The sequence below is a fragment of the Orbicella faveolata genome, unplaced genomic scaffold (assembly GCF_042242905.1).
Source record: "Orbicella faveolata isolate gen_17 unplaced genomic scaffold, um_ofav_v1 contig_12, whole genome shotgun sequence".
Taxonomy (NCBI): Eukaryota; Metazoa; Cnidaria; class Anthozoa; order Scleractinia; family Merulinidae; genus Orbicella; species Orbicella faveolata.
The window spans coordinates 14,371,719-14,395,654 of NW_028301539.1; the positions used below are offsets into that span (position 1 = coordinate 14,371,719).

The 23,936-nt window shown below is 38.2% G+C and overlaps 1 protein-coding gene and 1 pseudogene across 17 annotated transcripts in view; both read left to right on the top strand.

Moving 5' to 3' along the window:
- The window catches only part of LOC149116788 (uncharacterized), a 27,655-nt pseudogene extending 24,037 nt beyond the window's left edge, over positions 1-3,618 (top strand).
- Positions 3,619-10,797: 7,179 nt separating this feature from the next.
- Positions 10,798-23,936, top strand: part of LOC110063376 (pleckstrin homology domain-containing family M member 2-like) — a 147,194-nt gene continuing 134,055 nt past the window's right edge. For 2 of the 17 annotated variants that reach the window (XM_089283795.1, XM_089283794.1), the window contains exons 1-4: positions 10,800-11,151; positions 20,178-20,224; positions 22,747-22,810; positions 23,340-23,395. The gene's annotated coding sequence lies outside the window, so the exon portion shown is untranslated. Of the gene's footprint in view, positions 11,152-20,177; positions 20,225-22,746; positions 22,811-22,930; positions 22,986-23,339; positions 23,396-23,936 lie in introns of all 17 variants that reach the window. The other 15 variants (XM_089283785.1, XM_089283789.1, XM_089283782.1 and 12 more) reach the window with 15 other exon arrangements.

Consider the following 23,936-nt stretch of genomic DNA (forward strand, 5'->3'; position numbering starts at 1 on the left):
GAACTTTCCCGTTCCCCGTTCCCCGTTCCCCGTTCCTCGATTCCTCGTTCCTCGTTTTAGAGATAGCCTTGAACAGCCTAGTTTGAAGATAAAGTCCTCAATCATAAAAATCAGTTCTAAGATCATTGTTTCTTTGTCATTTGTACAGAAAATTTGAACGATTTTTACACCTACCGCGAGATGATCAATTCAGTCATATTAGTATCGGGCCGAACAGCCGTTTATAAGAAAGCTTAGTATGTTCTAATCTGAGCTATAATTGTTTATTACTGTTCAAAATGTATTTTATTATAATCAAAAGTTTTCTATTTTCGGGCTTATCACGTTATCGTTATACGAACAACCTGTCCGTGTTGAAATCGAGCTTTTTTATATCACAGGTTATATTTTGTTTTGTGGTTGGAACTACAAGCGGTTCTATCAAGTTCTAAAAGGCAAATCTGAGTTCTGGGAGATGCAAGAAGGATACAGGAGAAGGAAATCATTGTCATTAATCAAGCCTATTTCGTATGAAAGTAGAATGATCTCTGGTTTCCTTGAAAGTAGTCACTTTTGTAAAGACACGTAGAGACTGCACATACTGTTGCCGTAGAGCAAAATCTTAATCATTTGAGTTTGGCGGGTAAAACACCGTTGTCAGCCTAGTCCCTCACGGCCAAAGTAGCCGTAGTAGCACCTCGCCGTAGCGTGTCTTTAAGTCCCTATTAAGGTGGCTGAAGACAGTTTTTGATACCTGTGTTTCATTCACCTTTTTCTCTAAAACACTTGATCCCTCGGTCGCCAAAAAATGGCAGCAAGCAAGTTAACAACACAAACGTTGGTTTTTCGATAGTTAAGGTTACAGTATACCTTCAGATCGGCAATTTTCTTCAAATTTTGATGTTTGGTTCAAAGTAATGGTCGAAGAGTAATCTCTAATTTCTGAAAACAAAATTGAAAAAAAAACTTAATATTGGCGGGGAAATGAAGGTTTTACGTTATGGCCGGAAGTTCCTTCTTGATTGACAGCCCTATAACGTGTACGCAATCAACCGAGACTACTTTCGCGGGAATATTACCTATATGGATACCACGAATTGGCTGGCTACTCAGTTAGTCAGCATTGTTAATCCAAGTATTTTTCGTATTAGGTGTAATTCTATTAAGTTATAAGTAAACATGAACCACGAAAAAATCTGTTTACCAGTTCGAAAAAGCAAAGAACGAATGAAAACACATCAATGAGTGAAGAAGCGAAAGTTGGCCACGCGGATGAAGCCGATAGCTATCGTATCAAGCGGGCAAAAAGATCGAGTCAAAAGTATAGAAAAGTTCTGTAAAAATTTGGGAACTCGACAGCGATAACAGCGACGTTTACAGTGACTCTTTTGATGAGTTCGATACCGATGAATCGTCCAACTCATTGAGATTCATTGGAATATTATCCATGCACATTTGCACCGCCGTGCTATCTTTTGCTCAGTTTGTTCTCGTCGTCCAGCCACTCTAGCGTTCGTATCCTTTTTCGTCTTCCCCATTTTGCCAGCCCAGCTTCAAGAAAAACCGAGCTACAGAAAAATTATCTTTCCGCCTTGAGCGCATTGCGAAACACAAGGGTTTTTTGGAGATTCACGCGTAAATTTCACCGCGAGTTAAGGTCATTCCACTGAAATAGAACCTGCACTGAGATTTTAGTGAAACTTTGCCTATTGATGGTTTATATTATAGGTACTGAAATTTTGAAATAAAAATGAGGGGTCCCCATGCTCGTTTAGGAGCAACAGCACCTTGTTTATACCCATAGAAATCCTTATAATAGCACCATGATTGTAGTCACGATTGCTTGCTAAATTCACCTTTCCCACGATTGCTTTTTGTTCTACACTGAAAATTGGTCCATATTTATTTTACACAGAGAAATTTAGTTCTCAATTCAAAACAACAGAAAAAAAATGATAGGTCACCATACTCGTTTGCGAGAAAATGACGATTTACCTCTATGGCGAGGTCCAGCTGTAAAGAAAAAAACGCCATTTTTTAATGCGCGCGCGCTAATCACGCGTGAAATTATGCGCAGTAGGGATGCGCAATGCAATACTTGGGAATAACCTTAATGGTGGTAAATTTTCCAAGCGCTGATTGGCTCAGTCATCTGAGAATCCAGTTGAAGGCGTTTGTGGGCAGAGTTTGTTTGCGAAGCAAGACATTTTTCTTAGAGCTGTTTTCTCGAGTAAATTTTTTCGCTTGAAGCAGACACTTTAAAGAGTTACAATTCAAAGGGGATTTGTTTGATTGCCCTCAAATTTGGACAGTAGCTAGATTAACATTTGAAAAACAAAAAGTGTCTGCGAATTGTTTATTTCGAAATATTGTTTCTCCGAGAGCAATTTTTGTACGCTCGCTTCACATTTTTTAAATCCTACTTCGAAAACGTCCTATAACTTTTTACAGCAATCGAATATGGCAAAACGCAGACACGCTTTTCTAGCGCTTTTTGTCCTGAAACCGAGGGAAAAAATAAATATGCGAAAAACAAAATTCGCTTTGACTTGTAGCTTCCAAAAGGTTATTAGGACGCTCGCATTTAGTGGTTGTGAAAAAATCGGCAGTTCATTTTATTTCAAAATTTTTGGTATGGTTTGACAGCCAGCTCTATAAGCTTTAATTTGATCAGGAGCCCATGGGCTCCTGTTTGATATGGGGTTTTAGGTATGTACAGTTTAAACCGGACGCGCTACGTCGCTTGGACGCGAGACACCCCTAAAGGTATACGGTAACCTTAAGCTGTCGTATGTGCTGTTGCCATGGCAACATGAATAAATATAAACGGGCCTTTAAAATCGGTTCAGTTGATTTGTAGAAAATCTAGTCATTGGATTTTCTTTATAATTTGCATGTATCAAGCTTGTAACGCTACTCACAAGTTAACACCATTTTGATAATGATTTAACAGAGAGATCTTGAATTATCCCTTGTTGAAGGTTTACTGGAATATCTAGAATTTCCTTTGCTAAAGTTCAATTTTTTTCAATACTCCAGTTACTTATTTCCTAACGTATTTTCGTACCAAATTTCGTGAAATTCTTATGGGTGGTTCTCGAGAAATAGGCGTATTTCCGAGAAAGCAATTTTTCATTCAATCGCAATTTTTCGACTTACTATGCATGCGCTGCATTTAACTGTGTTCTTTCGGTAACAACGAAAAAGCTGAGAATTGCTGGGTTCCTTGCATCGTTACCTTTTCTAACATATGTTTGTAACAAAAGATTAAAACCATCAATACACTACGCTCAATTATAGAGAAAAATAGCACAGATAGCGCGGTTGTTGAGTGAATAAAATGATCGCTCTATTGACGGCATGTTTGTTTTTTGCAATCCTTGTGCGCGCGCTGAATCGCATCATCAAAAGCGCGCGCGAAAACTGTGTTCGGCCACCTCAACTACACTTGTTACGGCAAGTTTTCGTCTCGCACCACCGCCGCGCTGTCAGGACACGCAGCCGGGAAAAAAATACCATTTAAATTGAACTTTATCTTAAAAAAAAAATTGTATTGTTTCACTTTCTCTCACGAACTATCTGCTAAACACGTCTGAAGTTTGCCATTGCAAAACAACAACAACAACAACAAAAAAACAACCAACATTGTTTCACTCATATCCACCTCATGCTTGCTCGTCGGGAAACCTGTGAAATTAAGAAGGTGCTAGCCCGACCGATCGTTTCACTAGTCCCGGACTATCGGACAGCCTTATCCGCGGCCTGATTAATTCTGTGAGACAAACCCGATCGAATGACGTTTTTGATCCAATGGCATGAAGTTCTATCCAGTGGCATGACGTGTATAGTTCAATAGAATGGTCCACGATCCAATGACATGAAGTTAGATTCAATAACACGAATGTGGTTTTCTGACAGAATGATGTGTTGCAATGACATGGAGTCCGATCCAATGACATGAAGTTTATGATCCGATTGAATGACGTATGATCCAATAAAATGCAGTCCGATCCAATGAAATGGAGTATATGATCCAATAGAATGACATATGATTCAATGGCATGAAGTCCAATCCAATGACATATGAAGTGTATTGTCCGATAGAATGACATAAGATTCAATGGCATGACGTTAATGGTCCAATGGAATGAAACTCGATTCAATTACATTTTTGTCCCAATTCCCCCTCCATATTGGGAAGCCTTTGCTGGCATCGGGTCCGATATTTTAAATGCACGGGCTCTGGGGACAAGATTGTGAGGATTGGTGCAAAAGGTGCAATATTTAGCTTGTTTTTGAGTTATTTTTTTGTAAAAAAAAAATACCTCTTAGTCGGCGCGTCGGGTATGTTATGGACGGGTCAATGGGTGAGTGAGTGAGTGAGTGAGTGAGTGAGAGATGTATGTATGTCACACCAATCAGATTGGATCTACTATAAACAGCCAATCAAATTTCTTGTTGTAAAGGTAAAAGGTATGTGAGAAGATTTGATCCTGATAGAGTTCAGAATGGCCATATTTATTCTTCTATAAAAGAGGAGAAAGTATTCATATATTGGGTTTACTTCGACATTTTCTGTGGGTTAGGCTGAGGATTTTAGTTAAATGAACGAGATGAGCCTTGAGGTTTAAAACAGTTAGTGAGTTAGTAGTATGCAAATGCAACGAGATATTTTTATTTTTAGTTACAAAGGTAACTTGATACTTTTGTTTTTCACAAGGAGTAAATTCAATTAGAAGTCACCAATCGTCGCGTCTAGTTCTTAGCACATGTTTTAGAGGGGACGAGACTTTAGATTTGAAACAGCTCTAACGTTTACAATAGTAAGTGCGGGTAACGATTATTTTGTTCTTGTGGCATGCAAATATAATGAGTTATTTTTGTTGTTTAGTTACAAAGTGTAATTTGACACTCTTGTTTTTCACAAGGGAGTAAATTCAATTAGAACGGACAAATCGTCATCACTCTTTCTCACGAGATGTTTGCTATCTTTAGTAACAAATGGTAACTTAACACTTTTGTTTTTTATATGTGAGTAAATTCAATTAGAGCTGACAAGTTATCGGCTATTGTTTCCAGGATATTAAACAGAAGAGAAGCTTTCGTTTCTGGACGGTTTTTACGTCTCTGCAGTAGCAGTTTAATAGTTTTGTTTGATGACGTTCATTTCAGTCCGATATTTTTAAAGGTAAAAAGTATGAAAACTGTTCAAATGTTCTTTGAAGACTGCGTGGCACCAAGTTAAAGTACAATTTAATTAAATCAGACTTTCAACGTGTCAGAGGTTTTTTTCTCTTTCTTTCTATTTTCAGTGAAGTTGTGTTGTGTTGTGTAAAAAGGTAAACTTACGACTCGTATAAAATGCAAAAAGGTCTCTAAATTAACTTGAGTATTTTTGAGCAAAAATTCCTCTTGGGGGTTGGAAGGGTTATGTGATTGGTGAGTGAGGCAGTTATGCATGTGCACGTGTCACACCAATCACAGTGCGGGTTGTATCAAAGAACGAATCAGATTGCCTGTTAGAAAATAAGATGGTATCTACATTAATCTGGAGATGTGTGAGATTACTGTAGTTTGTTCAGTCAAACATTTTATGGCTTACTATTTAGCTATCTTACCATGACCGATGTAACATCGCAGCCAAAAAAACTTGTCAAATTAACCAAATCATTACTGTATCATGAATGCTTCTATCTCCAACACTTCACACAAAAAAATAACTCTTGCACGCCTTGCGTGCCTATGTTTCCAATAACAAGCGTGGTTACTTGCATTATTTCTCCATTCTCGTCCCTATAGCCCTGTTTAGTGCAGAGTGCACTTTTGGGATGGTTTGGGGGTTGACGTTGCTAAAGCACTATGTCAATATGGCACTACGGCACTATGGAAATAAGGTGTAAACTTTAATGTTTGTTTAATTAATTAATTTGAATTAATTAATTAATTAGGTTGCAGCAAGGGGGGTTAGGATGGGGTAGGTACTTGTGAGCACTATGTAAAATGGGTGGTGCATGTACCTACCTTACTTCTTTGAATAATTCAAAAAGCTCTATATTTGTTTCAGAAAGCCCCTTGCTCTCCTTGTGGTACTTTTCTCTTTAGAACAAAACCAACATTTGCTCTAAACGCATGCGCTGATTAATAGGCGTTAGTGCCAACTACATATATCAGGTGCAAGATACATTTCATACAAGATTACACACTTTCTATCTATAGATCTATCTATCTATCTATCTATCTATCTATCTATCTATCTATCTATCTACACTAACTTTGAGCGCTTTTCCTTGTGGTAGAACCCTAATAAGTCATACGCGTGCGTTCTAGCATTGTTAGCACGATACAAGGATGTTACTGTGACTGCGTGTCTTTTGGAATTACGCCTAACTTGGTTCAAGAAATATCATCTATTGTTTCCAAACTACACTAGTGCGTTTATTTCATTCTTTAATTATTGTCTCCATCAAAGAGACCAAAATGTTCATACCTGTAGCCGAAACTCTCCCAAGTAAGTGGCATGAAACTTGTCAAATTGAACAAAAAACCCAGGAAACTGCTCAAATATTTCTGCAGACTCTGTGGCACCTACTGAAACCATAAATTTTATCAGTCTTTGAGGGGAATCATTCACCGATGAAGGATGTAATCTCAGTCAAGTAGCGTTGTTTACTTTCAATACCTCTCGTTGAAACGCTCCTCAGTTGTATTAATCAACATCAGTGTGTATTTTAAATTTAAGTGGTTTTATTGTTAATACCAAAGGTGGCAACAGAATGTGCTGTTCCGTGACAATTTGATAATTAGATTAGTTCCTGTTTATCGGTCAAAAGAAAATTTGTTTTAAATAAAAGCAAATCGTTCCTCTTCCATTTCTTCATCTGACATTCAACTTTCTTCCATTTATCTCCAGCTGTGAAAAGAAGTACTAGCACATCTTCCATGCATCTTCGAAAAAACAAGAGTTTTAGGTTACATACCTTTGCGAGGAAAACAAAAGTATCAAGTTACAAACGTTTTCGTGAAGAGTAAAATTGTCACGTTCGCAACGTAAATGTATTAGTTAATTTAAAATGAGCAAAAATCAACGTAAAACACTACAGTAAAATTCGAGAGCTGTCTTGACAAATGGTAATTAATTGTAAGTTTTTCTTGGACCGTGAATGAAAATACACACATCAAACATACACACTGCTAAGATTATGTCTCATCAAAATCCCTAGCTGACTAGCAAGGTCAGTACAAACCAGGAGTGAATGGTAGGGGTTATATAGGAACTGTGTCATGAGTACTGTGTCAGAGCTATGCATTACACTCTGCACTATCTGAGATTGTCTCACTAGTTGCTTCTCTTAGCCGGTGGGGCCTTGGTATGGGAATCGAAGGGCTCTGGAGACATGGGATTTTCAAATTAATTTGAATTTTTTGATTGGCTGTTTGAAAACAAAGAAATCTTGAATGGAAGTCAGAATGTTTGCGCAGATTGCTGGCACAGAAATATGAAACAGCTGTGACCGGCGGTGTTTAAAATGCAGGACATGGGTAAAAAGTCTCCCAATTCTCCATATTGTTTAACCAATGGCTCAACAATAATTATCGTCGCTGTTGGAACAAGACGGGTTGTTTTGGAAAGCCTGGTTGATATTTTTGGCAAAAAAGCAGCAAAGACCCAGAAATTTTAAAAGTGCTTGAGTTTTTGACAGGGTAAGAAATTAAGTTTGGTGATGGCTTACCAACAAAACTGTGGGAACCATGTACAGAAAGGTAAACAATATTAAAGAATTCTATTCTTTGTTGCTGGTATCACTTTCTTTGCAGGAATTGTCGATCGTAGGGTCTTGTGTGCAAAGAGTCTGTGGCTTGCAACAGGTTGGAGAATCACCTTCGTGGAGTCAGCACTCTATGGTGAGGTGAAAAAGAGTGAACTACGAAAGTGTTGAAAGTGGTGGGATGTGTCTTTTCGTTGAGGGCGATCAACATCACAACAGAAATCCCCCTCAGTTTAGACCTATTGTTCCCAAGAATAACACAACTGCACTACAGCGTCTTCCACAATTTTAAAAAGTTGGAACCATTTATAAATGTGGGCTTAGGGTTGGTGTTTCAGAAAATATGTCTAAAATTTATTACTGAATTGTGCTTGAAGGAAAGTGGAGTGTAAATGGTTTTGTTTCCTGGCGAATAATTGTTAGCAAATTTTTTTGCTTTGCCATCAATGGAAGGAACTGTGGGAAGGCCAATAAGTGATTTCCACTTTTCTTTGCTGGCCCCAATCTCCAAACGGGGAAGTGGAACTGATGATGATGATGATGATGATGATGATGATGAGTGAATGATGTTTCAGCTATGTACTGATGCAAAAAGTTAGGAAGTGTTCCTTTTGCAGTCAGGTACAATTAAATGATTTAGGCAAAATTAAGGTTTTAAAAACCAGGTCTCAGCAACGCATCAATTTCAAAACAAATCTGTCAGTGCATAAAACTATACACAAAAAATTGTCAACTCTGATATATGTGCAACTGAAAACAGACATTAAGATATTCTGTTTGTGTTTACCGCCTTACAACTAATCAGTGAGAGACTCGCAATCAATCCCCCAAAATGAAGAGACCTTTTTACCAACATTGAGGGTAGAAAAATATATCCGTTTCTTCAAGCCTCATATAACAAATTTGGAGCAATTTGAGTTTTACTAATAGATGACTTGATTTTTTCATTTCATGGGTACTTAAAAAAATAGTAACTGAGGAAACATAAACAATAATAGTCTTATGAATAAAGTTTAAAAGTTAACAATGGATTAGAAAATATACAGTGTGTCCATCACTTACAAAACAGGGGCTAAGCAATGAAATTTTCACCTTTCAAGAACAAGTGGTCAACCTATAAATTTCTCCTTACTGTAGTAGTAATACATTTTGAAGCAGACAGACCAAGTTAAGAAAATCATTAACCAAGGGAGACTGTTTCAAGTTCAAATTTTCCAACTATATTGTCAATATACAATGTCCACAATGACAGTATGTAAATTGGAGTAAATGACTGTAGGAGGCATCGTCTCTCTCATAACTTGTAGTTTTGCTATGTACAGAAGAAGCAGCCCTTTGATTTTGTCATCACCAGTGTGTGGTCATGTTGAACATGTGTAGAAAATGTTCTGCCTATTGGGGTTCACTGCAATGATTTCTGGATCCACCATTCAAAGGGAACTTGATGTATAACAATTTTTATTTGCTCAGCTACTGTTGCAGTTAGTGCAACTACAGGCACCTTTGCAAATATGGAAATGATGATCACACAAACAATACCACCATTCACTGTAATAATAAAATTCCACCCTCAATTAGAGAAGGTGGGGCAAGACTAAATAAAGAAGCTAAGTTACATTTCTTGTACACAAAAAGCCATCTACAAGAAGACATGTTGAGTATTTCAAAAAAAGGTACATTTTATTTGTCGCATTCTTTGGCCCCAAAGCATATCTGCTGAGCAAAATTCATTCACTTACAAAGCCTTATATTATACTGTAGTAAATGGGAATAGTTCAAGACAGATATTAAATACTTGCCATCCTACGAGATATGCTTCATCAATCACCACAGCTCTCATATTGTGTCTCACATCTTTACAATCCCATAACTTCCTTTACTATACATTGTAGTCACCATCTGTCTTCTCATTGGCTAAAAAGCCTACAGTTAATTCTGGGAAACAGTGCAACCTACAGATTATTCACCAATCTGCTAGCAGATTACTGAATAATCTGTAGGTTGTGCATGCAATGCATGATTTCCAAGAGTTATTTTCTTTAAAACAATGCATAATTAACAAATTGACATTAGTTTTTTATGCGTCTGTCCTCTTATGATGATACATTGCATCTTAACATCTCAATTTGTTATCACAATAACAATACCCCAAAATGGTCAAATGCCGGGAATAATTGAGGGGAAAAGATGCGTAAACTTGCCGTAAACAAAGATAAGTGAATTTTATTCAAAATGACGCGAACATTGTCAATAGGTTTTCTCGCTTTTTGATTGGCTACTTAAAAAAGTCCATAACATCTCATTGGTTAAAAAGTTGACAGTTTGACAGCTGAAAATTGAACTTGAAAGCTTGCGTAAATTAAAATTTATCCATCTGTACTCTTATTGATGATAAAAATGAGCCAATCAACGCACGAGAAATCAGACAGTCATTGTAAAATAAAACAATTATGAGATTCCGTTTTTGTGATATCCGAAATAATCAAGGTCTCCCAAATTAAAGTGTTATCAGCCTCAGCCTTCGGCTTCAGCTGATAACACTTACCTCGACCTTGATTACTCTGGATATCACAAACACCTCATCCAATAATTGTTTATAATTTTCCAACAAATATGCCTCCGGGTGGCCATAAATTATTGGATACTTCGATTGCTTGATATCTTGATATCTTTAACTTAACCTCGCTCAATGACTCATTCCGAACAATTAGAAAGCTGACCTGCAAATCGTTTTGCTTCACGGTCTGATCTCGCATTTAAAGGCGAAACAACCAAAATAAATTTAACGATACAGTTGATCCATGCCAGGAATCAAAAACAAAGGGCATTAACTGAAAAATCAATGACCGTTGCCAAAGGAGGTACGAAAATAGTGTCTTTCTCTAAAACAACAATGTTCCTTATCACCTCTTTCTCTTCTACACTGACGGAAGCATTCTCCAAATTGATACCATTCGAGGCCTCGAATCCAGCCTCGACGGCCGCCATTGTCAATCCAATACACTATATAGAAACATCACGACTGCTCACGACTGCATACATGATGACCGGAAGTCGTAGAATCTGGGACTTTCTGTCGCCCTTCGATTCTGTGCCAAGGCCCCGCCGGCTAAGAGAAGCGAAAAGGGCTATGGGGACGAAAATGGTTATATCTGAAGCCTGAACTTTATCCTTAATCGTTAATCCGGCGTCTGGTTACGGAATCTGAAAAGGTATGAGCACGTTTGTCCATAAAACTAATGTCGACGTTCTTAAGGTTTAGGATCACGTTTGTCCATAAAACTAATGTCGACGTTCTTAAGGTTTAGGATCACGATTAGAGAAAGATCTTGCGAATGTTGATTACTTATTCTCAAACAAAACTCTACAGCCAAAAAAAGATTCTGGAGTACAGAAGGAAAACTTGGTAAGGCAACTCTGGCTAATTCCATGGATAACAACTCTTGTCTTGAGCCTAAGGATCAATTTTATTTCATTAACCTTATTTCTAAGAAACAAGGATTATTTTGACAGTGAAAGCTTTGATCTCTGTGGGTTGAAAACTAGTTAGCTATCCACAAGTCATTTTGAATATGCATGGTTCAATTCCACCTGTTATCATCTCCCCCCAGGCATACCCCCGGGGATGTGGCATTTTTTTCTTAATCGGTGCACGGCCTATTCCCTGCCCCCAGGCACAAAAAAGGAGACAATTCCCAGCAGGTCTCTGTAAAATGTGGACCGGATGGCGGCAAATGGTGGTGGCGGATGGCAGCGGCAGATGGCGGATAGTGAATTGAAAAATGCAGATGACAAAATGTGGATGGAAAAATGTGGATGGAAAAATATGGATAGAAAAATGCAGGTGTAAAAATGTGGATGGAAAAATTCTAAATGACAATGTGGGGATGATAAAAGCCTGATGAGGGGAAATTAACTGCGATGTTGATTGTTTTCTTGGCGGCAGTTGATTTTCAATATTTTTAGGTAGGGAGAAGTGGAATATCTGTCAACGGAATTCTATCATCACATTAAGAAAACTCTTGTTTCCTCTGATGGCTGGCAGTGAAAATATCTGTGAGATTGATGCCCTTTTTGGTGGGCTAAAAGGTCAAAGAGAAGAATAAACTATTGTCTACAGAAGGAGTTATGGTATGGTTTATGATTACTTGTAAAACCTTCATTCAATCCTGAAATATTTTTGGCATCATTTTTTTTTGTCATTTTATTGACGCATGCCATCTCTGATATAGCGGAGTTCACCGGAAAGAAAGCGCAGTGCTATTTTTAGGGCTTCTATATTAGGTAGAATTCAATTTCTTTGACTATTTTAACTGCATGAAATCTGTATCAGAGCAAAATAAGGAGAAAAACCTGGACAAACACTCTTTAAAATGCGCTCTGTACCAGTTTGATATAAGTTTGATTGACCAAGCACAGGTAACTTTCACCGGTCTTTGAGGCGGTCTTTGAGGTCATGTTGTAGAGTCTTTTGCATATGCAAACGCTCCATGTGCTTTGCAAACTTTTCAACTAGGGTACAGTGGGACGCGATTGGTTACTGTAGTGACATTTAATTTGACAAGGTCTGTTTTCTGAAGTGGAAATTTTCCTAAGAGTAGTCAGTGAAAGTCCTTTGATGCAGTAGTGAGAGAAGAATGGAGTCTGATGATAAAGAAAAGTCTAGTCTTATTATTTGATCAAGGCTTTTCATTTTGTGATTGAATAAAAAAATATTGGACTTCTCCTGACCTAAATTCTTTATATAGCCTAGTTTATTTACAACTAAAACTATAAGAAAACATTTGTAATATTATAAAGGACACAAACGGAGTAAAACAAAATACACTTTACTCTAACTCGACACGATTACAACTGAACTTCAAGCTATTACAGAATACTAAATAAACTAAAGCACAGCGGGAACAGGTCCCTAGAAGCACGTGCTAAAGCATATTATAACACCCTCCCTTTTATAGATAAGGAAAAGAAAACTAGCTTATAAATACACAATACGAATAAGCATGAATTGATAAAGAAAGTAACTGAGCTCTGTGATAACGCTCTAAAGGTCTTAGTGTTTTAAGTGTTCTTAGTGTTCATGGCTTCATGTCAAAACAAAGTCATTTAAGTGTTTTGGTGGACGTCACTGACGCACTGATCGTCTAAGCACCAGCTTGGGTGGTGACATCACTGCAGCTGAAGGAACTTCCAAGCCACTCAGAGACGAACTTCCTTGACTCGACGTAGGTAGACTAACTTCTCCAGAAGAACTTGTCTGCAACTCGTATGACTGTGCAAAAGAGGGAGCAGGCACCTCTGGTACCTCAGTAGATATCTTATTAGGTATCTCATCTGTTAATGGCGGTGATGGCTCATTTGTCAAATGTAGGTGAACACGGTTGCGACGCACAACATTGTAAGGCGTCTCGACCTTGTACAATCTCTTGTCCAGTCGCTTTCGTACAATTCCTTTCTGCCATTCGCACTTGCCCAAAAGGAGCAGTTTCAGTCTCACAGTATCTCCTCTCTTTAACGGATCCAGATCAATAGCCTCTCTGTTGTAATACTGAGCTTGTTGCTGTTTGCGCTGTTCAAGCTTGACTTGGCACCGCTCATTGTCTGGAACTGCCTGTGGTGCAAGCAGGTTAGCTGTCATTGGTAGTTGACTTCTAGCCCTTCTGTTGAAGAGGCGCTGTGCTGGACTAATTTGGATACCGGCAGATGGGGTGTTACGATGATTGAGTAAGGCTAGAAAAGCATTAGATCCACTGGACTTGCACTTTCTGAGAATTTTCTTTGCTTCCTTCACTGCACTCTCTGCTTTACCATTTCCTTGGCTGTGGTGTGGACTGCTGGTCAGATGTTCAAAGTCCCAGTCTTTCGCGAATTTCAGGAAATCGTATGACGAAAATTGTGAACTGTTATCTGTCACCAGCTGCTTGGGAATACTATGGTGTGCAAAGTGGGCCTTTAACTTGCTCCACCATGGGCGGTCCTAAGCCCGGCTGAGAAAGGACGAAGGTTGGGCATAGGGTTAGCACCTCTACCCCGTAAAAGCTATGCTGCTACAGAAACACCAATGATGAATTGACAAACTCCACAAGTTCTGGGAGAAGAAGGGCTTTCCTCGCGAAGGTGCATGACGAGTTGCAGGGAAAACTGAAAGGAACCTGCAATGCTGACTACCCTTCTGTCGACCAGGAAAACCTTAAACATAGGAACTTGGAACATCAGAACAATGTTTGAGTCAGGGAAGACCACGGAACACCTGGCGGTGGGAGTTTGAAAAGGACATTAAAAGGACTGGACACACATGGAAACATCTTGAAAGGATAGCTCAGGACAGGGGAGACTGGAGAGTTGTTATTGGTGGCCTATGCTCCGGGAGGAGTAAAAGGGCCCAAGTAAGTAAGTAAGTTATCTGTCACCAGCTGCTTGGGAATACTATGGTGTGCAAAGTGGACCTTTAACTTCCTGATGACACACACCGATGAAGGAAATCTTAAATGGTCCAGTTCAAAGAAATCGCTGTAATAATCTGAGGTGACTTAGTAGGTTTTTCCTTCAAGCTCAAACAAATCTGCAGCCACTCGTTGCCAGGGTCGATTTGGTGTCTCAGGGGACATCATTGTTTCCTTGACTTGACCCCGCTCAAACTCTCGACATGCCTCACAGGTTGACACATAGTTCTTAATGTCAGCTGTCATCCCGGGCCAACAGAGACACTCACGGACTTTGTTTAGACAGCCATTAACCCCAAGATGTGAGTTGTGAATTTGTCTTAACAGCTCGCTCCTTGATGCTTGTGGAACCAAGATGCGTTCTCCCTTAAAGATGAGACCGTCCTGGATCGACATCTCATCACGCATGTTGAAGTAAGGAGAAATGACACTAGGCATGTTACTCTTATACTCTGGCCAGCCCTTCTGAATCACGGCTTTCAGCACTTGAAGAGAGTCATCTGCTTCAGTATCTCGCTGAATCTGCACAAGCCTTTCTTCCGATACAGGCAAATACTTCATCATGTTGATTGTCTCGAACTCATTCTCGTCTTGCTCACTGGCAGGGCGAAATGCTCTCAAGAGGGTATCGGCCAGAAACATCTTGCTTCCCTTCTCGTACCTCACCTCTAGGTCATACTTCTGAAGACGAATTATCATGCCTTGCGAACGCTTGGGGCACGGTGCAAGGGCTTCTTGAAAATTGATTCTAGCGGCTTGTGGTCACTAAAAACAATAGTCTTATTGCCACACGTGTAGTTGTTAAACTTCTCCACGGCGAAAACAATCGCAAGCATTTCTTTTTCCATATGAGCATAATGGGTCTCAGTCTCTGTTAGTGCACAGCTTCCATAAGCAATGGGGTGACCGCCTTGCATCAGGGCTGCACCAAGACCAGCTTGACTGATGTCACATTGCACTGCTAATGGCTCCCCAGGCTTGCAGTAGGCTAGCACAGGAGCAGATGCGATAAGGCTCTTCACTTCACTCCAAGCACGTTCTTGCGTGTGGACCAACACCATTCAACATCTTTATGGGTAAGGTCGGGTAGTGGCTTCATTACGTCATACAGGTTTGGCAGGAAACGACTGAGGTAATTTACCATACCATTCAAACATGACACATCTTCAGGCTTTTCTGGTCGCGGCATTTCTGTAATTGCCTTGACTTTCTGTGGATCTGGCTTCAGGCCCTCTGATGTCAGAACATGTCCATGAAAAGGGACTTCCTTACACTTGTATTCCAATTTCGCGTGGTTGAGCTTTATGCCCCTCTGCTGCCACCTTTTCATTAAATCCTCCAGGGAACTATCGTGGTCAGCATCATCTCTTCCATAGATTAGTACGTCATCCGCAATACACTTCACACCAGGCAGGCCTAACAACTCTTGATTCAAATGCTTTTGAAATATCTTGCTCGAGACACACAGCCCATGCGGTAAATGAAGCCAGCCGTATCTCCCATGGGGAGTTGCAAAAGTTGTCAACGGACTAGACTCATCATCCAGCTCCAATTGCCAGAAAGTGGATGCGAGATCAACCTTTGTAAACACAGGAGCAATAACTTTCAGATCCTGCAACCTTTTGAGTTCTGCCTTGAATTTTTCCTTTACAGATACAGGTACTTTCCTGGCTGGGAGAACCACTGGTTGACAAACTGGATCAACTTGCAGATGAACCTTTCCGGGTAGCTTGCCAAGGCCATCATCAAATACATCTGGGTATTTGTTAGTAAGATCGTTTTCTAAATTCTCCACAACGCTAACAAAGTTCTCCTTGTGTATGGTCAACAGACCCATCTTCTCGGTAGCGTTTAAACCCAGGAGTAGAGTTAGATTCTCCTTGATGACTAAGAGGTAAGGTAAGGTAATTTATTTTACGTCAAGAACACGGGGAGTGGTTGCCCAAGTCTCCCGAGCTAGGGGCTCATGATAAAAGTATTTGACATACATGTTAAAAAAAGATTTAAAAACTATATATTAAAAAATACAAAATTATCATACTATTAATATCTTAAAAAATATGCGTTGAAAATACAATATTAAAAAACGATAAAAGAATCTCACTTTATACCTTGTATTAGTTCGGGGATTAACAATGGGCAGAGCACATGTCCCAACAGGCTTGACCCTGGTGCCATTCCACATAATGAGGGACTGGGAACAAGGCTCGAGATCCACACGTTTCACATGTTTACATGGCACAATGTTGGCACTGGCTCCACCGTCAATTTGAAATCTCACGGGTTTCTGCTGAACCAGCATCTGAGCAAACACAGCTTTATCCTTCATAGCTTGAACTCTTACAACACTGATCTCTTCCAAGTCTTCGTCGCTCTCAAAGGCGTTAACCGCGGCATCTTTGCACCCTTTCGCAAAATGATTCTTTTTGTTGCACTGCTTACACACTTTGCCCCACGCAGGACACTTCTTTCTCTCAGGAGTATGTTCATAGCCACAAAACTTGCACGAAATTTTCTTTCCCGACTGTCCATCCAGAGTCGGAACTTGAGGCTTCTTTTTCTTAGACTGACCTGGTTTATGTTGTCCACTGGTTCCGATAGCGACTTCATGTGCAGCGCCATAACTTCTTCGCTGCGGCAGATATCGATACACCGATTCAAAGTGAGATCTCAAATTCTCAGTAGGTTCTTGGTGGTCTGCTCATCTTTAATACCAAGCACAATGCGATCACGGATAAGACTATCGTGCAAGCAGTCACAAAAGTTGCATGTCTTAGCCAACGTTTTCAGCTCAGCAACGAAACAATCGACCAACTCGGTTGAAAGCTTATCCCGCTTATTAAAACAGTATCGCTTGTAGATCTCATTGACTTCTCCGATGCAGTGTTTCTCCATTTTAGCCATTACCACTCGCCAATTATTTGAATCCTTGCCCTCGGTGTAGCTAAATGTTTTGATAACTTTCAAAGCTTCATTGCTGATTGTGTGATTGAACATAGCAAGCTGATATTGAGGGCTTTCTTGATCTAGCCTAGAAATAACAAAATAGTTGTTGTACTTTTCCTTCCAAAGCTTCCAATTCTTGGCTACTCCTCTGCTGGGCTGCAAAGCAAGAGGTTGAGGCGGTGAAATTTGATGAAACATTGGTGACTGGTTCGTTGAAGGTTGAGCAACTGTAGAAGAGCTTCCACCGGTTCCACTATGGCCTTCCTCATCGCTCATGTCGCTGACAGTTTAATTCGTCGACGACCAAGAGAAACTAGACCAATTTTCTGCTCGCTGACACCGTGTAATATTATGAAGGACACAAACGGAGTAAAATGAAATACACTTTGCTCGAACTCAACACGATTACAACTGAACTTCAAGCTATAACAGAGTACTAAATAAACTAAAGCACGGTGGGAACAGGTCCCTAGAGGCACGTGCTAATGCATATTGTAACAACATTATAAGGATTTTATCATCCGCATATTGTCAATCACAATTTTCCATCCGCATTTTGTCATCCGCATTTTTCCATCTGCATTTTGTCATCCGCATTTTATCATGTGCATTTTTCATCCGCCATCCACCGCCATCCAGTCTGCACAGAGACCCAACAATTCCCCACCCCTGGAACTCGTATCTACCTCAACTATGTCTGTACAGTATGTGCAATAAATAGGGTGGCAATGTTGGTTGCTGTACAATAACAAAAACAGACTTTTTGTCAAGAGCGCAACGCTTTTCTAGAGTTTATTGAACGAAGAATACTATGTAGAGCAATATATATGGAGTGCGCAGTTATTTTCCCTTTCACCTTTCGGGCTAAACAAAAGACAAGAATTTCATTCAAAAAATTGCATCTGCTTTACTTAATTTTAGCAGACTTTGGGCAATGGGTTGTGAGTTTCCTAAGGTGCATTTTTAACACTGAATTTTTTTTTTAACTAGTTGTTGTGTATGCACTAACTAAATATTGTCATGCCAAGGAGGTGTCATATCACAAAGTCACACAATAGTTATGCAAATTTAGCTCATAGAATCCCTCTTCAGTTATATGAAATGGGTTAGAACATAAACAAGTCTGCAACTATAGTTTTGGGCGAGCAAGAAGATTTTCATGCTCTCAAATTCAATGTGAGCTTTATAATTTTGCTCACAGACTAAAATTTCGAGTTTGTTCTTTGAGGGTCTCCTATACCCCTTTGTGAAACTCAGTCGCGTAAAAATATTTGGCTTTTTCACGTGTCACGAATAATATCCAACATTAGTTCACACTCATGCGAAATTGGAGACGATTCCGTGTTAAATAAAAATAAAAAAACAAATTCAAGAATTAATATTTCAACTTCTTCCTACCTGTTTATAAAGCTTTTTTTTTTCCTCCTAGTTTGGCTCTTCAATTGAGTATTACAATACAATACAGTAACTTTACTTATATAGTGAGTATATACAAAGCTCTATATCGCATTACAGCCATGAAAATAACACTAAATATGATAATTTAAACTAAAATAAAGTATTCATCTAAATCACAAAACAGGTCTGTCAGACCTCTCCTTGTTTTGCAAAGACATAGATGGTTGTCTTAATTCCACACTGCCAAGTTAAGTTCGAGTTGAACTTTTAGTTGCACAACTTCCAAAGGAGTCACATTTCAGTTTTGACTCCTAATTCACGCAACCCTTTACTGGTCTTTGCTGCTAGTCCTTTCCAGAAGAAGAGGGCCTGATTGGTATATATTCATGTTCCTTTAGTGCATTTCTGCATTCCTCAGTAGAATTTCGAACAGATGTACATTAGACAGTATACTCAGTACACTTGCAAGGAATAATACCTGTACCTATGAGTTATAGAGATTGGAGTTGCAGTAGCCTGATGGTTAGTGCCCTGTCTAGACACTGGATTGATCAGTCCAGGTTCAGGTCCTGGCCAAGGCACTGCATTGTGTTCTTAGGCAAGGCACTAGTGCTTTTCCTCACCCAGATGAATAAATAGTAACAATGATTACAATGGTGGGGATTAACCTTGCAATGGTTTCTTATCGCTAAGGCATGACTAATTGGGATAAGCTCCAAATTTGCCTTAACAGAGATACCAAAGTCTCTGAAGCACCATATTCACATAAGGTTGCTGGCTGATAAAACATCTTTTAACACCAAAATTTGATTTCTAGGGTTGTCCTGGGCATAAGCGACAATAGATGACTAATGTCTTATTTGTTTAGAAACCATTAATGGTCTATTTTAGGACTTTCATTGATCCATGTGAAGTCCGTTTAATGTCAAAACCCCAGCACAGCTGTTCCAAAACAATTCATACATTTTCAAAACTGTAAAATTGTTGGACATTCATCACTCAAAAACAAAATGGTTCACAAATTGGGTTTACTTCAACTCTTCATTCATGGGACACGGTTAAATAAACAATATTTGTTCACGTGGACATAATAAATCTTGCCATCTTTTAACTCGAATCAAAAAAAAAGAAAAATTTCAAACCACTATTCATGAGAACATAAATAGCCCAGTCATGCTTCACTTAAAAAGTATAGAGGACCCTCTTCTTTTGTTCGCATATTTGGTTCGTGCAGAGTAGGTGTCAAATCAAAGTCACACAACAGTCATCCTTTCTGGCCTTGAGAAAATGTTAGGGTCAGGTACGCATATACATACGAGAATTGCCTCTTTATACAAGGGGACGTGTAACAAAATCTATGTATGCAAGTGAATATATGAAATATATTAAATTTGACCTCCAGAGAAAGATGTAAAGACATCAATTATCATGGCAGTTTTGTACATAGCTTAAGCAGTTGTAAAAATAAGACCTGAAAAATTCAGGCTTAAGGAGGATTTGTACAAGCCAAAATTTAAGCATGTTCTTTTGTTTACATATTGAGTTTATGCTGAGTTATGGTATTGGTGGGCGTTGATTCTGAGAAGGTGTCATCAAAAAGTGACCTAACAGTAATGCTAATGAGTCTCATAAAACTCTTTTCTAGTAAGAAGAAGCACGTTGGAGAATAAACAAGTTTACAACTATAGTTTGGTGAGTGAGAAGATTTTCAAGAACCCAAATCGATTGTGAGCTTTAAAATTTTGCCTTCAGGCTAAAATTTTGAATTTATTTTTTGTTTGCTTTTTGGGTTCATGCTCAGCAGGTGTAATGTCACACAACAGTCATGCAAATTGTTCTCTAGATAGAAGTAACATGTCGGAGAATAAACAATGTTGTAAGTGTAGTTTGGATAGTTAGCGTTTGTCACTTATTTTGTGGTGAAACATTTTTCTCAATTGTTTGGAGGACTGCCAAAAGTTTTGAGTGTGTTCTTTTGTTTTCATATTGCATTCACATCAAAAGACTTAGAGACTTGTCGTAGTTGGTGTCATATCACAAACGTGCGCAACTGTCACACAAACTTAGCTTGAAGAAGTGTACTGTAGTTCTCGAAAATGCATCAGGGAATGAACAAGTTTGCAAGTACATGTATAGTTTGGAAAATTAGGGTGGTTCATTAATTTTGTGTTGAAGAATTGTTCTCAATCATTTAAAGGTTGGCAACACAACTGTGACTTAGATGTTGTGAATGGCTGCTAAAAACAGAATAGAGCTTTCATGGAATTTTTTTGATCATTTTAACAATATATGTTTATAGTTGTTTAGTTAACCACTACAAATAAACAATATCTGTACTGTCAGAAAAGCAATTGAATATGGTTCTCCAGTGGCATAGCAAAAGAATATAATAACAGTTCTAAGCAGTCCAGTTCCAAATATGGATGTGGTAGGTGTCTACTGTTCAAAAACTAATGTTACAGTTTCACAGAGCCCTTACTCATCTTCATAACTAAGTAGTATCAGATACCACAATACCCACCATACTAAGTGGAGATTTCAATATTAATCTAATGCAAGACACAACAGGCCAAAGGACTCTCAAAAAATCACTGATAACAAACAGAGGATACACACAATTAACCATAAATTATACCACTGACTACCATACACAAGTAGATCGCATTTATACCAATGTACCACAACTCATGCAATTTTCAAGTACCCTAGAGTCATACTACAGAGATCATAAGTGGTGTTAGCCTATATTCATTTCCCTAAAAGCTCTGTGATTCATATTTTCAAACTCACCTAGATATATCCTAACACCAATATCCAGTACAAAAGTAAAATTGATCTCTATCACTGCCTACTAATTCATAGCTTGTTTCATGTGAAACTTTTACCATTATGTAGCATTTATTTTTTTATCTTTTTATATAATACATTTATTCCATTTTTAGTATTGTTGTACAATTGAACATTGTGCAGTTCCAGAAGATATCCATACTCCCCCTACCGAAGGGATTGGAATTTCCTGAGGTGGGTGGGTTGGGGTTTCTGCAAAATTGTATGAAGCTTAATTAGAATATCCAGAGGGGTGGAGGCGTCTTAGGAAAAAATCCCTTCCGTTGAGGAGGTATGGATATTTTCTGGAACTACACATTGTATTTTTGCAATATAAATATTGCTATTATTATTATTATTATTAATGTTATTATCATTATTATTATTATTATTATTGTCACCATCATTATCATTATTGGCTGAGCTATCGCACACTATCAGCCATTAATTAGTGTGCGGTAGTTGTAGGTTGAAATAAGATCTTTTCTTGTTTCCTAGGAGTTTCGGGGGAACATTTAAAAAAAGAAGGGTACATGTAATTTCACTTCAGAGTCCAGATATTCATGCTTTCTGGACTTTCAAAACTCAAAATTGTTGAAAAAAATTGATGAGCACGTGTAATTGAGTACAAAATTCAAATGACAATACAGTTTTCACAAATAAAACGTGAAGTTTCATACAAAGTATTCATTCACTCATTCATTCTGTTTATTTGCCTTTCTACTTAATATACAGTATTTATAAATATTTTAATGTGAGGCGAGGTGACCTCTAGAAACCATCAGGCTTTTAGTTGAGGCCACCTCGTACATAACAATATGGTTGCATAAATGGTGCAACAGTGTGCAGCTTCGCCAGTTGATAAATGATTGGAAATGGTTAATTGAAGGAAATTTTAGTTAGAATATGTACTTGTACTATTTAAACAATTAGATATGTTCTTGATTTCTATGAGCAGGGTGATAGTTGAGTTGACCTTAATTGGCCTCATCAACTATCACCTCAGAAATCTCGAGCTCATTGATGTAATTGTTAAATAGAAAATAGTGGTCCATTTTCTGACAGAATTATATAACAAAACTTTACTGTCTGTGAATAGGTACAAATACCTTATGAACGTATGAACAGCTTAATGTAAAAGCCTACTTTAGGCTTATTTATAAAACTGAGAAATTTATCACCGTATTATGGTGATAAATTTTTCAGTTTATATATAACCTGTTCATATTCTTTGAGACTTATCCACATGATATTCCTAGATAAGCTTAATATGCACCTGTGGGTTTATGTTACTGTGAGGAGGAATTTTCCTTTGTATCTGTGTGTTACACAGGTTTTGGATGTGTGAAAATTTTGTTTGTTTTGTCTGGTTTCTTACTATCTTACAGCTTTGGTTGCTTGCTTTTTAAGGCCACTGTGTTATCAAGGATAGGTGTATCTTCATCTTTCACGGTAAGAAATAGTGGTTTTTCCATTTTCCAATTGATTCCAGATTGCGTTTCACTGTCCAAGTACAAGTGAATTAGTTTCACCTTGGTAACATTTCCGTGCTCTATTTGGGTATTCTTATAGAGAGGAAAACAGTGAAACTGACACTCATGGAAGTTGCTTTGGAAATATGCAAAAGGTGCAAGATAAGGGGTTTCAATTATACATTTCTTTTCTGTATTTCCAGCCACTAAATATATTTTTGTTTCATTTCTATATAAATTCCTGTATTTATGTTGTTTCACAATATAATATACTGACTCTAGGACTGCAGTGACATTCTAGTGAATGACCAAAAGGAAAATAGAATAATATCACAAGTAATCTCAATCAATTAAGTTTACCTCTCATGGTAAGAAATTGAGGTGGTTTTTAGCCATTTTTTATTTGATTCTGGAATCTGCTTTCTCAGTACAAATGACAAATGAATTAGTTTGTTATGATCGATCAGAATTGATAATCCTATCCTAAATTGTGTGATCCTTCATTCCAGGGCCTCCCTGTAAACCACTTTGGTAACGGAAGTTTCCTGGCTTCATGTACATGCACGTACGTATTATTACTATAATTGGACATCATTACAAGTAGAACCAATGTTAAAATTTAATATCTATCCTTTGTTATCTACACCTTACTGAACCTTCTTTTCAAATATTGATCTGTATGTAATTGTGAAACTGGATAAAAAGTTTGTCATGTCAAAACTTAGGCTGAATTACATTTACATCAGAGCAATTAAGCCCCTTGAGATGTACTTCTTTGAGTTTGATTTTTTTTGTAATGGTGACCAGTTGACTGAAATTTGGTTTGAGTCATCCTTTTGACAGAAGATCGGCATCTATGATTAATAAGTATATTTGCTATCAGTTATGATTATTAATCTGGGATTTTACGATTATTAACTGTAAAAGCTGCCAAACCTGCTCATTAATAATAATTATTGTGGATTTTACGATTATTAAGAGTAAGAGATGCATTTTACGATTAATATTCACAAAGTATCACCTTTTATGATTAACAAGTCAAATTTGTGCATCTTGTGATTATTAAAGGTGAACAATTCACTCCAGAAATAAACACCTGTTTTCCT